The sequence below is a fragment of the Hevea brasiliensis genome, chromosome 8 (genome assembly GCF_030052815.1).
Source record: "Hevea brasiliensis isolate MT/VB/25A 57/8 chromosome 8, ASM3005281v1, whole genome shotgun sequence".
NCBI classification, from domain to species: Eukaryota; Viridiplantae; Streptophyta; class Magnoliopsida; order Malpighiales; family Euphorbiaceae; genus Hevea; species Hevea brasiliensis.
Window position 1 is genome coordinate 98,406,793 of NC_079500.1, and position 16,793 is coordinate 98,423,585.

General features: G+C 28.2%; 2 pseudogenes; both read right to left on the reverse strand.

Annotated features, from left to right (window-relative positions):
- Positions 1–7,127: 7,127 nt before the first annotated feature.
- LOC131182378 (7-deoxyloganetic acid glucosyltransferase-like) lies at positions 7,128–8,857 on the reverse strand (annotated as a pseudogene).
- A 2,723-nt stretch (positions 8,858–11,580) lies between these two features.
- On the reverse strand, positions 11,581–13,442 carry LOC131182379 (7-deoxyloganetic acid glucosyltransferase-like; annotated as a pseudogene).
- Positions 13,443–16,793: the final 3,351 nt, after the last annotated feature.

Genomic DNA, 16,793 nt, shown 5'->3' on the forward strand with positions numbered 1-16,793 from the left:
CTTTCCAGCCTGATCCAGACACTCGGCAATCCATCTTAGAAAATAGTTAATATTACAGTCATTTCTAGCATTTTCAAACTTTTTGGATGTGTTCCAGGTAGTAAAATTTACAAAGGTAATCCCAAACTCAAGTTATATAGTTTTTACCTTAGTTAAGCTGGCTGATTAATCTGTAAAATATTCCTAGGTTAGTGAAATTAAGTAAATAAATTTATTTAATACAAGGATGATGCAGATCACTTTCAAGAATATTTTTTGAATTTTAGGGACCCAAACTAGAGATTGAAAATCTAGATTTAGATTTGGTTTTTGTAGGCCTTGATGGGTATTATCAGTGTGTTATGGGCCTAAGGCCATTTTTTGTTATTGTTGATGCTGTTTCTTGGGTTTTCTTGCAGGAGATCAGATCTAGTTATACGAGAAACTCCACCAAAATTTAGGCAAGAACCTAGGATTAATTCTTGCTTCTTTATTTTAAAATTTATTTTTTTGTCAGTCAATTGATAGAGGTCAGTGTGTTTGTATATGTGATCGGTGCCGGCCAGTGATGCATGCATTTCATATCATTATTTAGGTATAATTTTGCAACTAATTTACCTTTGTTTATAGCTTTTATAGTAGATATTAGCCTTTATTTAGTTAATTTTACATTTTCATATTTTTTAGTTTAATTTATAGAATTTATTTATTTTATAGGTTAAAATTTGGATAATTTTAGTGATAATTTTGATCATAGCAGACATATGAAAGAAATCCAAGCTAAATTACAAAGTTTTAAAGAGAAAAATTTGAAGTTGAGTTTTAAAGAAATAGAAAGTTGAATAACTTATGACTTAGCTTGTGTAACTTCTGTCGCAGGTTGTGTCGCAGGTAGAAATGAAGTTTTTTCTCAGGCCAAAAGTTACACAAGTAAGGACACAATCTCATTTAGCCTATGTGGATGCACCTAATGAATCTCAGAATTGTCCAAAAAGTTACACAACTTGTAACACAATGCGCAACACAACCCGATTTAGCTTGTGTCATTTTAATGAAAAAAATGTTGACGTGGCACTTTCTCTTCTCTGACCTAATATATTATTTTTTCTAGAATCTTGTCTTTTTAACCTATTCTAGGGTAGACCCCTAAAGGATATATCTCTTTCTTACCCTAAGGGGAAAAGAAAGACAATTTTGCTAGAGAGAAAAGGAGAGAGAGGAGCATCCTTAGATCTTTTTTACAGCAGCTAAAAGGAGGTCTTCTCCAATGTTACAGTAGTAGATTTTTCATCATTTTATTGACTTTTTCTTTCCCTTAGCTTAAATTTTCTTTTCTTCTTTATTTCTCTACGTGGGTTTATCTTGAAACCATGTTTAGTGAGTAGAACTTTGAGATTCTAGAGATGGGTATGTAAATATTGTCTTGCAATGTGGTTTTTGAACTGATTTAGCTATTTAAATGAGATTTGCTGCATTTTTGATTTATTGCTTACGAGCTTATTGTCTTGCTTGATGAAGCGCCCTTATTAAGTTTAAGTCTTAATCATTTACAAATGGACTGAAAAATGAATGTTAAAGATAAATAATATTGCAATAAACTTAGTTTTTTTGGTGTTAAAAATAAGCTAAGAAGATTAAGAAGACTTTTAGAATCAATTAGAGTTTTAAATTGGTTTTTATCAAGTTTGAAACACTGTGAAAATATGGTTTGATTTAATGAAAACCAACTTTGAAATGCTTGAAAAAGATTTCAAAGAACTAAGAATTGATTTCCTTCAAAATTGCAAATCTCATATGTTTGACTAAATTAGAGATAAATCACATATAAGCAATATTCAAAAGCTCTATCTGTAGAATCACTTTAATTTTATTGAAGTTAGGTTTAAATCATCCCAAATTCATAATTAGTAATTTCAATTTAAATTTTAGCAATCTAGTTTAATTAATTTAATTAATTATTTGATTTAGCTTAAATTTCTCAAATACTAATTTTAAATTTTAAATTTCATTTTTTATATTTTTAAATTTTACCATTCTAATTACCTTATTTTTTATTTTCAATTTAAGCATAATTTTCTGTGGGAATGATATTTTTAAAACTATACTATTGTGATCCGTGCACTTATGGAAGTTATTTCACAGCTAACATCACTCTACATCGAAGAAACGTTTCCTACTTTTGTGATCAACCTGTCCGTGTCTTCTTTTCCTATCAGTTTCATGGGATTGGAAATATGTTTAATTTCCACAAATATGCAAAATTTAATTTCCATCCAGAAATTTTTTTTTTCAAAAAACATGAATCTAATTAATTAATTTTATTAAAATATAAAAATTAAATAATAATTTAACTGATATTAAAATTTATTGATTAATCTAACATAAAAATTTAACAAAGTGACTAAATAGTTGAACGTAAACAAAATATTGAGATTAAATAATATATTTTTAAAAATATCAGAATTAAATAATTAATTTTATTAAAACATAAAAATTAAATAATTTTAAAAAAAATTAGTTATTAATAAAAGTATATGGGGGTTCTACTATATAAATTTGACTTATCACTTCATATGAATGATGATATATCCAAATATAGGTTTGTTGTATCTAAAAATTATTTTTGTGTACTCAAAAGGAAACTAGTGATTAGGAACATAAAAATATTCTTGGAAGCTAATTTTTTTCGAAATTAATATATAGATGATCCTCTTGAAGCCTATGAAGATGTATGAAATCTATCTATTCTTTTTATTATTATTATTATTGAAATATAAGTGCACGCACACACCATGTAGGGAAGAATTTATATATACTAAAATAAGAAAATTAATTTTAATATATTATAATTTTTTTATATTAAAAAAAATTTAAGAATGTAACTATAAAGGAAATAAACACTCCTTTACCCTAATTTAACCCTTTGTTTGGATTATTCTAATATCTGAATAAGAAAAATGAAAAAAAAAAATCTAATTTCTTTTATTTTTTTCCTCTCTCCATCTCCCTCCATCTAAACAAAGGGCAAGTGATAGGAGAGTAGCATTTAAGCATTATTATATATTGTAGTGATATACCTTTGACAGGAAGTTGATGAGCTGCAACAACATCAGGAATAGACAAAAAGTCCAGAAGGAGCAAGCACTGGCGCATTGCATCTGAATAGCAGGAATTCCAACCTCAACAGCAACATCATACACAAATCCCATCGCCCCATCTCCTATGATATAGTTAACTGCTGGACTACTCTCAGTCACTATCTTCTTGAAAATTGGCTTGCTCTTCACTGATAACTTTCTCAACCGGTCGGCCGGATGAGGATCTTCTGGCCGACAAACAGGTATGGCTTCAACAGCTGTATGACGATCTAACTAGGCATTCATGGATATCCGGGAAATTTATGAAGGTAATCTTAAAGCCAGCAAGGCTTAAAAGCTCTGCTAGCTTGAGCGTGGGGTTTGCATGGCCTTGGCCTGGGGCAGGAAAGATGAGTATATGAGGAGAAGGAATTGACCATTGCTCCATTTTTCAAGTTTTGGCTAGCTGGGCTGAGGATAAGAAATTTAACAGGCGATTAATGAAAGGGTGGAATTCTGATGGAAGATAAAATTAAAAACTCTATTAGAATCCCAAAAAATCCTTGAAGACGGCGACTTTTTGAATGTGTGGACATAGGGATTCAGATTTATAAGTCTCTAATAGTGTATTTTTATAATTAATAGTTTTTTTTTATAAATAATTAAATTTTAGTCTGTAATATTTTTAAAAAATTATTTAAAATTATTTAATTAAAATTTAAAATATAAAATAAAAAAATTTAGAAGAAAATTTTTATAATGTATTGTTAGAACTAGTAATAAAAACTTTATGGCCACAATAATTTTAGTGCCTATAAAATTAATATACGGCAATAATATTAATAATTATTTTTTTTAGATAAAATTTGACAATTTATTAATAAGAATAATAAAATAACTATATCATAATATTCTCATAAAATAAAAAATATAAATATAGATAATTAAAATATTCTGTCCAAAGATAATTTGGATAAAATAAAATAATTTTTCAATTTTAGATGAACAAAGAAATCTTTGTAATATTGTCATTTTGAAATCTTGTTACGTCTTAGCCCACAGAAAATATTAAACCATCAAATGTCAATGGAGTAACAAGTCGCATTACCAAACTTTATTGATAGAAGATCGTTACCCATACTAAATCTCTAACAAACAAAAAATCAACAATTCATGTTGTATTTTGAATTACCAAAAAAACCTATTTAAATTAAAAAAAAAAACCCGTTAAGGGGAGAAAAAAAATAAAATCTCAATAATAGGGAGAAACAGGACCCCAATACTAGAAAAAAAAACTTTAGATCTATTCTTTAATAACACAAATCTGAGTAGAGAAACTCAAATCTATTCCAAATGGACACAAATATGAAAGTTTATTAAAAGAAAAAAATAATAAAATAATAAAAAATATGACAACAATCATTGTTATCCTTAAAATTTTTTGCACTGTTTATAATTTTTTTTTCAATAACGACAATTTTATTGTAAAATATTTACGGTTATAATTTTACAACAGTAATATACTACAATTTGTATATTACTACTATTAATTTATGGCAACAAATTTTACACATTTAGCAATAAAAATTATTGTTACTAAGTCTAATGTTTATTGAAGTGATAGTAAATTTATTTATATTAATAAAAAAATAAAATTAGATATTTATGATGCAAAAATTATAAATTAAAATTAATTTAACAATTCCAATTAATATGTTAATAAAATAAATTATTAAAATTAATTATTTAAAATCATATGCTGATAAAATAATAAATCTTTATTTTATTTTGAAATTGGCACGTGCTAATAATTATTAATTATTTTATATTAATTTTTTTTTATATTAATAGACAGAGAGATACATACATCCAACTTAACAACATATTTCTTGAAACAATCAAAATAATTTTATCAAAATGCAGAATAGAATATAATATATCGATTTGATGCAATACGTAATTTAATTAGTAATACGAGGAAAATCACTTATATATGCGTGTGTGAATAAAAATGTATCAAGCCAATGTTATAGTTTAAATGATAGTAAGTTTCAAAATATATTCTGAAGTCTAGGATTAATGTCTTATTCACATCAAGTGTTCAATTTTTTTTTTTTTTAAATAAGATGATCTATTGGGTTTAGATTTATTCTAAATAATCAAAAGTTGGTATTCTGATGAAAAGGAAAATTACTTCATTAATAAATTTTGATTGAAAATTTAAATTGTAAAATTTTGATTAAATTTAAATCTCAATTGAGACCCAATAAAAAAAAATTCTTTACAAATTTATTAAAAGGCAAGAATTCTTTTTTTAACTATAAAAAATGAGCTTTTCGAGTCTGGCGGTCATTCCCTGGGCTTAGGATTCGTGCTTAAACAGTTTTATTAACTCCTGATTTAATTCTCATAAAGAGAGCCTAAAACCCAATTATAATAAATCCTGAAAAAGTCACAAATACAAGCTATTCAGAATTTAAATTTTAAGAAATGTGTGAAAATGGAGATTAAAATTTAAATTTTTAGTATGTCCTTTTTTTCATTTCTTGATCATGACTCAATACTCGTACGAGGTAAGTGATGAGTTCATATGATTTAGAATTTAAATTTTAATAATTTTTTAATTTAATGAAAGCTTAATATAATGAGCAACAATTAATAAAGCATATAATAAGACATATTTTTAATTATAAAAATAATTATCATAAAAATTCCCATAATTTAATTCAGTGAGTCTTCTTCTTAAGCACAGCAAGTGGTGGGTGGGGGAGTTTGGCTTTTTCCTTACGTACAAGTTCTTTGTGTTCATTTTCCTCGATAGGCTAATGCGTCCAATTAAAGGCATAATGTCGGCTCTGGCTGTCTTGCTATGCAACATATGCTCCGAATGACTTCTCTCAAAGATTTGCTTTCCATGCAAAGACAAAACGCTTGTCTCGATAATAATTAATAAACCACAAATTTGTTAATGGTTTTATTATTATTATTATTATTATTATTATTATTATTATTATTATTATTATTATTATTATTATTATTATTATTATTTAAAATAAATTAAAGCAATAAATAAAGTATTTTTTATAATTTATTTTAAAATTATTTTTTATCAATTAAAAAATTATATTATTTTAATAATTTTTAAAATATCTACATTATGACCATATTAGCAACCATAATAATATGATATATATATTTTTTATCATTTTAATAAATGAAGTTCATTTTAAATACGTCTTAATTAAACATATAAACTGTTTAAAAATTAATTTTAAATACTTTTATTAAATAATTAATTATGTATTTTTAAATTAATTTATAAATTAAAAAATTTATTTTAATTTAAAAATTAAACATTAAACGTGAATAGTCAAATCACACACCTTCCAAATCCAATTTATCATTAAGTAACGTAATTTTATTACATAATTGCCTTTAGATGGTGGCAGGAATGATTTCCCTATTTCCCCTCCTTCTTCAATTCCCTTTCATCGCCTCCTCATTTCCTCTCTTCCCATCGCCGAAACAAACTCCACCCCATTCGTCCACCGTCCCCACCTCCCCTTCTTCTAGTGCCTCCAATTCTCTTGTGAATCTGATGATGATAATACTAGAAGCACCGGTACCGATATGGCACTACTGTGTCCTTTCTCCTAACATCACCGCCACCACAACCGCTATCACTGATACCCCAATCCCAAAACAGAAACCCAACGAACCAAATAGCAATGCTGGCATTGATTGTGCCACTATCAAAGTTGTTCTCTTATGTGAAAAAAAAAAAAGAAAGATATTTACTTAGTTAAAAAGAAAAGAAAAGAAAATAAATAATATTTCTTATTTTTTTTAAATATAAGAGAAAATAAAAAAGTTAGAAGAAATATTTACTGGATATACTAAAATTCTAAAATTATTATTTTTTACTTAAATTCTCTTGAAAATATAGAGAATAAAATTATAAATTCGTGATAAACTTTTCTCTCTTAATTTTTCCTCTTTCAGATAATAATTTATTTTTTTTATTTTTTTTATTTTTCTTTTCATCTAAACAAGAGTAAAGAAAATAATAAATAAAAAAAATATTCTTTATTGTGACAAGTTATCCTTGTCATTATCGCTGGCATATGCCTTCTTGTTCATCAACCTTATGTCCTCGATCAGACGGTTCAGACAACAAGAAGAAGATCCATCTTCTGATACGCTCTTTCTTGCTAACTCTTGCATCCTAGCCGTTGACTTTACATACTCCTCCCTCCCTCCTATCCACCATCAGATCATTCACTATCTTCTCCACAACTCTTCTATCACATACATCCTTCATGTCCAATCCCAGCTTCCAAATCTCACTCACATACCTGCTATTCACTTGCTGATCACCAAAGTAAGGCCAGCAAATCATAGGCACACCAGCCGCTATGCTCTCCAAGGTAGAGTTCCATCCACTGTGTGTCAAGAACCCACCAATTGCCTTATGTGCCAAAACCTCTTCCTGGGGTGCCCATTTGACAACGTATCCCCTTTCCTTTCCTCCCTCCTGAAGCTCCTCAGGAATTTCTCCAAGATTATCACCATCTTGGTTAATAACAGATTCAGGCCTTATAACCCATAAGAACTTCTTCTTGCTATTAACAAGACCGTGCCAGAATTCCATGAGCTGGTCTCTTGTCATAATTGTGGAGCTACCAAAGCTTACATAGAGTACAGATTGCGATGGCTGGTTATCTAGCCATGTGATGCAGGTCCCGTCAACTTTCCAGAGACGGTTCGAGGATGAATACAATTCTTGCTTTCCGATGCTTCTTAGTTTTGTTTTCAGATGCTCATGGAGAGGTCCAATTGTGTAGATTTTAGGATAGCGAGTGCGTATTTGGGAAAGTGTTGGTCTTTCTAGCTCTTCAAAGGTGTTGATGATAAGTGCTTGGGATTTTCGTATCTCGTTGGTGATGAAGAAGAGATTAGGGTCTGATATGTCGCTAACTTGACAGAAACCTGCTGGAAGATCTCGGCATCGGAGAAACGTTTCCATTCCTGGTACTTTTGTGATCAACCTGTCCATGTCTTCTTTTCCTTTCAGTTTCAAGAGATTGGACCCGTAAGTAATACAATTGAATGGAATAAAGAGATCATTAAGAAAAGGATGACATATAATAGTAGGAATACCTTTAATAGGAAGTTGATGGGCTGCAACAACGTCAGGAATAGAAAAGAAAGTCCAGAAGGAGCAAGCACTGACGCAATGCATCTGAATAGCAGGAATTCCAATCTCAACGGCGACATCATGGACAAATCCCAACACCCCATCTCCTATTATATAGTTAACTGTTGGTTTACTCTCAATCACCATCCTCTTAAAAATTGGCTTGCTCTTCACCGATAACTTTCTCCACCGCTCAGTCCGTTGAGGATCGTCTGGCCGACAAACTGGTATGGTTTTGAATTGGAATCCATGATATTTGGAGAAACGAGCTTCAACATCCGTATTACGAACTAGACGTTCATGTACATACTGGAAATTTATGAAGGTAATCTTAAAGCCAGCAAGGCTCAAAAGCTCTGCTAGCTTGAGCGTGGCGTTTACATGTCCTTGGCCTTGGGCAGGAAAGATGAGTATATGAGGAGAAGGAATGGACCCTTGTTCCATTTTTTTCAAGTTTTAGCTGCAGATAAGAAGTTTAACAGGCAATTAATGAAGAGCAGATAAAATTAGAAACTCCAATCGAATCCCAACAAAATAAAGAAAAGAAAAGAGTGTTTCTTGTTGTCAAACCAAACCGACTAGAAGTCAGTAACTTTGAATGTGTGGAATAGGAAAAATTATACAATAAAATTGTAATTGTTGATGATTACGGGATATGAAAATTCATGATAATTAATGATTATAATAAAATTATTATATATAATAATTATAATAAAATTATTATATATATATATATATATATATATATATATATATATATATATATTTCATTAAATAAAAATTTATAGAACAGGGATTCAAGTTTAAAAATCTCATAAAATTAATAATGGTATATTTTTATAATTAGAAGTTTGATTTTTTTAATAATTAAATTTTATATAATAATTTATTATAAAAATTACTTAAAATACAAAATTCAAAAATTTTATATTCATAATAACAAATTTATTTATATTAGTGGAAAATAATTTTGATATATTAAAATTTTGCAAAATAATAAATGAAAAAAGTTATATAACTTTTACATATAAAAGATTATAAAATTAAAATTAATTTAACAATTTAAATTAATATACTAATAAAATAAATAATTCACATTAATTCTTCAAAATTATAAGTTGATAAATAAACCTTTATTTTCTTTGAAATTGTCAAATGTTAATAATTGTTAATTATTTTATATTAATATAATATAAATTAAATATGTTTGAAAAATCTTTATATTCATATTTATATAATATTTTTAAAATATTTTAATTTATATATTTAAAAATAATTCTTAACAATACTTTCAATAATAATAGGTCTTCACGACATGATAAAAAAAAAATTAATAAACTCTTTATCACATGATAACGAGTGCAAATAGTGGAGAGTTTCAACTTGAATTGTGAAGTTTTGATTGAGTTTAAATTCCAACTGAGACCCAATAAACTTTCTTTCCAAATGGACTAAATTGCAAGAGCTTTGAGTTTGAAGGATGCGAGACAAATGATTCTTTCCTTGATCATGACTACTACTCACTACTCATGTGAGGTAAGTGATGAGCTCACCTGCATTAATATATATATATATATATATATATATATATATATATATATATATATATATATATATATATATATAAATTTTGATAATATTTAATTTAATGAAAGTTTAATATAGTAATAATAATTAATAAATTATATAATAAAAATAATATTTTTATTATAAAAGAATTAATATCAGAAAAAATCCTATAATTTTATCAAGTTAGTCTTATTTATTTCGCGACATGATAAGGATTGCAAGTGATGGAAAGTTTGACTTATTCAGATTTACAAGTTCTTTGTGCTCATTTTCCTTGTTAAGTTCTATGTATCTTTATACTCGATTCATTTTAAATTTAAAATATAATATATAATAAAATTTATGTGAATAGATAAAAATTTAAATGTTTATATCTTAAATCGTAATGAAAGCATAATATTATTGTTGGGTCTTGTTATCATGTGACTAGTGACGAATATAACATTTAAATTTAGGAGAATTAACGATAAATAAAAAGTATTTTATATTTAAATTTAAAGGCATAAATATAAAAATTAAATTTATAAGGTATTTGACTTAACTTATAAAAATTAGCTTATAAATAATGAAAATTTTAAATTATCAAATCTTTGGTTAAAGTAAATATGAGTTATTAATACCGTTTGATAAAAAAATAGTTTATAAATATATTTATTATTAAAATTGTTAAAAAGATATTAAATAAAAGTATCATGATAAAATACTTGGATAAAATTAAAATATCTTATAAGCACTAAAATAAAAAATTAATTCTCATTTTTTTTCCAATTTATAAACTTAAAAAATATTATAAATAAATAAATAAGCTTATTTTTAAAATATATAAATTGATTTAACCAGCTTAAATACTAAGAAAAATATCATTTTAATTGTTTTCTAATGTGTTTAATCTATTCACAATTTATATAAGATATTATTTTTTTATTTTAATTGAATCAATAAAAAAACTTATTAATTTTTTTAGAATGTGAGTTATTTATTTTTTATTTAATTAAATTAATAAATAAATATAATTATTTTAAATTTTTGTAAAAAAATTTCAAATTAAAATTAATTAAAAATATGCTCACATTCAACCTACACCCCACTAAAAATTAAAATTTTAGGGCTGCCAGCTTCCTTGGATTCTTCGTTGCATGCTATGCAAAGATTTACTTTCTATAAAAAAAAAAAAATAATAATAATAATAATACTGCTTGTCTCGACAATTCCATAATGTTTATTTATTTTTTATTTTTTAAGTTTAAGATTGATGATTAATAAAAATGGACTCTTACTATAGAAAAAAGATACTAATCCTAGTTAAAAGTAAGGTGAAAGAAAAAAAAATAAAGAAAGAATGTAAAATAATTTTTATTTTTTCTTATTAGTTATTTTTACTAAACCGAAGAGAGAATAAAAAAGTTAAATAGAAGTAAAATTTATTTTATAATAAAATTACAAAATTATTCTTTTATTTAAGTTCTCTTAATTTATAATAAATAGGATATCTTTATTTTACACTCTTTATTTTACTTTCCCTTTGAAATAATTTTTCTAACATAGTGTAAGATTGCATATTTCGTAAAGTAATATAATAATATAATATTTTAATTCATAATTTTATACTACATTTACAATTTGTATTCTATTTCTATAAATTATAATTTTATATTTTATTTTTAAACTTCAAAATTTGATTGTTATCAGCCAAATTGCAAACGTGGCACTTGGTATCACTCATCTCACATATTTTTCACAAGCACTTGGTAGGCACAAATTATTGGAAATTTATTTTTAATACCCATTCGCACACATTTTCTAAATGCATGATTACCACACTTGCGTTTGTAATGAAGAAAATGACGCATACAGTTGCATCTATACATCACTTAATTATGACAAGTTATCCTTGTAAGTATCACTACTATATGCCTTCATGTTCATCAACCTTATATCCGCGATCAGACGGTTCAGACAAGAAGAAGAAGATCCACCTTCTGATACACTTTTTCTTGCTAACTCTGCCATCCTAGCTGTTGATTTCACAAACTCCTCCCTCTTATCCACCATTAGATCATTCACCATCTTCTCCACAACCCCTCTATCACACACATCCTTCATGTCCAATCCCAGCTTCCAGACCTCACTCACAAACCTGCTATTCACTTGCTGATCACCAATGTAAGGCCAGCAAATCATAGGCACACCAGCTTCCATACTTTCCAAAGTTGAGTTCCATCCACTGTGTGTCAAGAACCCACCAATTGCCTTGTGTGCCAAAACCTCTTCCTGGGGTGCCCATTTGACGATGTATCCTTTTTCCTTTTCTCCCTCCTGAAGCTGCTCAGGAATTTCTCCAAGATTATTACCATCTTGGTTAATAACAGATTCAGGCCTTATAACCCACAAGAACTTCTTTTTGCTATTAACAAGACCGTGCCAGAATTCCATGAGCTGCTCTCTAGTCATAATTGTAATGCTACCAAAGCTTACGTAGAGTACAGATTGCGATGGCTGGTTATCCAGCCATGTGATGCAGGTCCTGTCAACTTCCCAAAGACTGTTCGAGGATGAATACGATTCTTGCTTTTCGATGCTTCTTAGTTTTGTTTTCAGATGCTCGTGGAGAGGTCCGATTGTGTAGATTTTAGGGTAACGAATGCGTATTTGTGAAAGTATTGGTCCTTCTAGCTCTTCAAAGGTGTTGATGATGAGTGCTTGGGATTGTCGTATCTCTTTGGTGATGACGAAGGATTAGGGTCTGATATGTCGCTAACTTGGCAAAAACCTCCTGGAAGATCTCGGCATCGGAGAAAAGTTTCCATTCCTGGTACTTTTGTGATAAACCTGTCCATGTCTTCTTTTCCTTTCAGTTTCAGGAGATTGGATTGGACTCGTTAGTAATACAATTGAATGGAATAAAGAGATCATTAAGAGAAGGATGATACGCATATAATAGTAGGAATACCTTTGATAGGAAGTTGATGAGCAGCAACAACGTCAGGAATAGAAAAGAATGTCCAGAAGGAGCAAGCACTGATGCAGTGCATCTGAATAGCAGGAATTCCAACCTCAACCGCAACATCATAGACAAATCCCATCGCCCCATCTCCTATGATATATTTAACTGCTGGGTTACTCTCAATCACCATCTTCTTGAAAATTGGCTTGCTCTTCACTTCCATTTCCTGACATAACTTTCTCACCCAGTCGGCCGGTCGAGGATCTTCTGCCTGACAATCTGGTATGGTTTTGAATTGGAATCCATAATATTTGGAAAAACGAGCTTCAACATCTGAATGACGAACTAGACGTTCATGGATATTCTGGAAATTTATGAAGGTAATCTTAAAGCCAGCAAGGCATAAAAGCTCTGCCAGCTTGAGTGTGGAGTTCACATGGCCTTGGGCTGGGCCAGGAAAGATGAGTATATGGGGAGAAAGAATTGGCCCTTGTTCCATTTTCAAGAATTAGAAACACCAATCGAAACCCAATAGAAAAGAAAAGAAAAGATTTTTTTTTTTAACGAAGGACTGGAAAAACCACCAAAAGAAAGTTTCTTCTCATCTTATTATCAATCCAAATCGACAAGAAGACACTAACCCTTGTTTTTTTTTTTTTTATCAACAAGAGAACACTAACTTTGAATTATTGTAACTGACAAACTCACGTGACATGCATTACTATATTTTATATATAATAATAATAATAATAATAATAAATTATTATATTTTTATTAAAATTATGTGTTATATATAATAATAATTTAATCATAAATTTAAATGTAATATAATAAAAAAATAATATAATAATAAATTTTAAAAATATAAATGGATGAAGATGTTTAAAAACTTAATAAAATTAATAAAAAAATATAAACTAGTTAATTAAATTAAATTTATTTAAACTTTATTATTTTATTTTTTTAAACAAAAAATTTGATTTACTTATATTATATTTTTTTATAATTTAAAATAATATTAATTTTCATAATAAAATTACATAACTAGATTAATGGGAAAGAAAATTATTTATAAAATTAGAAAATAAGATAATTTTTAAAATGTATTTTATAATTTAGTGCATTATCATAATAATATTTTTATTATCATTATATTAATATTTTGAAATTTTATATTATCATATTGTTTAATAAAAATAGTTATGAAACCTATTTATTATATTTAATAAGTATTTTCATTTTTTTTAAAATAATAGATATAATAACTTGATTTTTTTAAAAATAAATTTTAATGGTATTTTAATATTGTCTAATTAATTTGTAATTTTATAATATTTTTATTCGTACATTATTTTAAAAGTTTATTTAACCAGTGTTCTCCTAGTTAAGTTATTATTATTATTATTATTATTATTATTATTATTATTATTATTATTATTATTATTATTATTATAAGCTTTATCATTTGATTAATATATATTTATATTATTATCACTAATTTAATTATATTGTGATGTTAGTTTAATAAATATAATGTTAATTATAATAGTAGTTAATAAGAAAAGAAAAGATAAGAAAAGTGATGGGAGATGGGTGGGACTTGTAATCAGAATTTTGAAAAAAAAATGAAAAATAAAAAAATGTGATAGGTTTCTCCCCTCCCACCACGCATCCCCCCCCCCCCAACCTTCTTTCTCTTTCCTATCTCTCACTTCTCCCTCTCTCTTTCTTTCTTCTCAGGTGAACCACCACCTACTGCTGGCGACACCCTTAAACAATGACACTACTTCCAACGACCACCAATGGGCCATGAATGGAGGCTAGGACCACTAGAAGTGGCAGCAAACGAGGAATGAGAGAGAAAGATGCAAGCTCAAAGGTAAGAGCTTTTCGATGTGATTTCAGGCCATCTAACGTCGGATGGACGCGATTCTGATAGCGTTGGAATCCTTGTTTCATGAGCTTTCTTTTAGGACCAATTTTGCATCAAATGATGATCGAAGGAAAAAGTTATAAAGGAGAGAAGTTTTGAGTTTTTCACACTTTCTGGCTAGGTCCCTACCAATCAGTGACTGGAATGGATGATGAGGCCTAGTAATCTTCATCTAATCTTCTCAAGCTTCAATTTGACACCAACCACACATTGATCGGTGGTCGGATTGAGAAGATACTCATTGGATGGCATATACTAAATTGGTCGATATCGAGCGATCAGAGTAGAGTTTTGATAAACTATTTGCGGATCTGTCACCAGCAGCTAATGGGCATTTCGGATATGTAGTTGGATCAACGATAGCTCATCGGTGCTTGGGACTTACTTTCCAGCCTGATCTAGACACTCGGCAATCCATCTTAGAAAATAGTTAATATTACAGTCATTTCTAGCATTTTCAAACTTTTTGGATGTGTTCCAGGTAGTAAAATTTACAAAGGTAATCCCAAACTCAAGTTGTATAGTTTTTACCTTAGTTAAGCTGGCTGATTAATTTGTAAAATATTCCTAGGTTAATGAAATTAAGTAAAATAAATTTATTTAATACAAGGATGATGCAGATCACTTTCAGGAATATTTTTAGAATTTTAGGGACCCGAACTAGAGATTGAAAATCTAGATTTAGATTTGGTTTTTTGTAGGCCTTGATGGGTATTATCAGTGTGTTATGGGCCTAAGGCCAATTTTGGTTATTGTTGATGTTGTTTCTTGGGTTTTCTTACAGGAGATCAGATCTAGTTATAAGAGAGACTCTATCAAAATTTAGGCAAGAACCTAGGATTAATTCTTGCTTCTTTATTTTAAAATTTATTTTTTTGTCAGTCAGTTGATAGAGGTCAGTGTGTTTGTATAGGTGATCAGTGCCGGCCAGTGATGCATGCATTTCATATCATTATTTAAGTATAATTTTGCAACTATTTTACCTTTGTTTATAGCTTTTATAGTAGATATTAGCCTTTATTTAGTTAATTTTATATTTTCATACTTTTTAGTTTAATTTATAGAATTTATTTATTTTATAGGTTAAAATTTGGAGAATTTTGGTGATAATTTTGATCATAGCAGATATTTGGAAGAAATCAAAGCTGAATTACAAAGTTTTAAAGAGAAAAATTTGAAGTTGAGTTTTAAAGAAATAGAAAGTTGAACAACTTATGACTTAGCTTGTGTAACTTCTGTCGCAGGTTGTGTCGTAGTTAGAAATGAAGTTTTTCTCAGGCCAAAAGTTACACAAGCAATGACACAATCTCATTTAGCCTTTGTGGATGCACCTGATGAATTTCAGAATTGTCCAAAAAGTTACACAACTTGTAACACAATGCGCAACACAACCCGATTTAGCTTGTGTCGTTTTAATAAAAAAAATGCTGACATGGCACTTTCTCTTCTTTGACCTAATATATCATTTTTTCTAGAATCTTTTATCTTTTTAACCTATTCTAGGGTAGACCCCTAAAGGATATATCTCTTTCTTACCCTAAGGGGAAAAGAAGGACAATTTTGCTAGAGAGAAAAGGAGAGAGAGGAGCATCCTTAGATCTTTTTTACAACAGCTAAAAGGAGGTCTTCTCTAATGTTACAGTAGTAGATTTTTCACCATTTTATTGACTTTTTCTTTCCCTTAGCTTAATTTTTCTTTTCTTCTTTATTTCTCTACTTGGGTTTGTCTTGAAACCATATTTAGTGAGTAGAACTTTGAGATTCTAGAGATGGGTATGTAAATATTGTCTTGCAATGTGGTTTTTGAACTGATTTAGCTATTTAAATGAGATTTGCTGCATTTTTTATTTATTGCTTACGAGCTTATAGTCTTGCTTGATGAAGGGTCCTTATTAAGTTAAGTCTTAATCCTTTACAAATGGACTGAAAAGTAAATGTTTGGGATAAATAATATTGCAATAAACTTTTTTTTTTTGTGTTAAAAATAAGCTAAGAAGATTAAGAGGACTTTTAGAATCAATTAGAGTTTTAAATGGGTTTTTATCAGGTTTGAAATACCATGAAAACATGATCTGATTTGATGAAAACCAACTT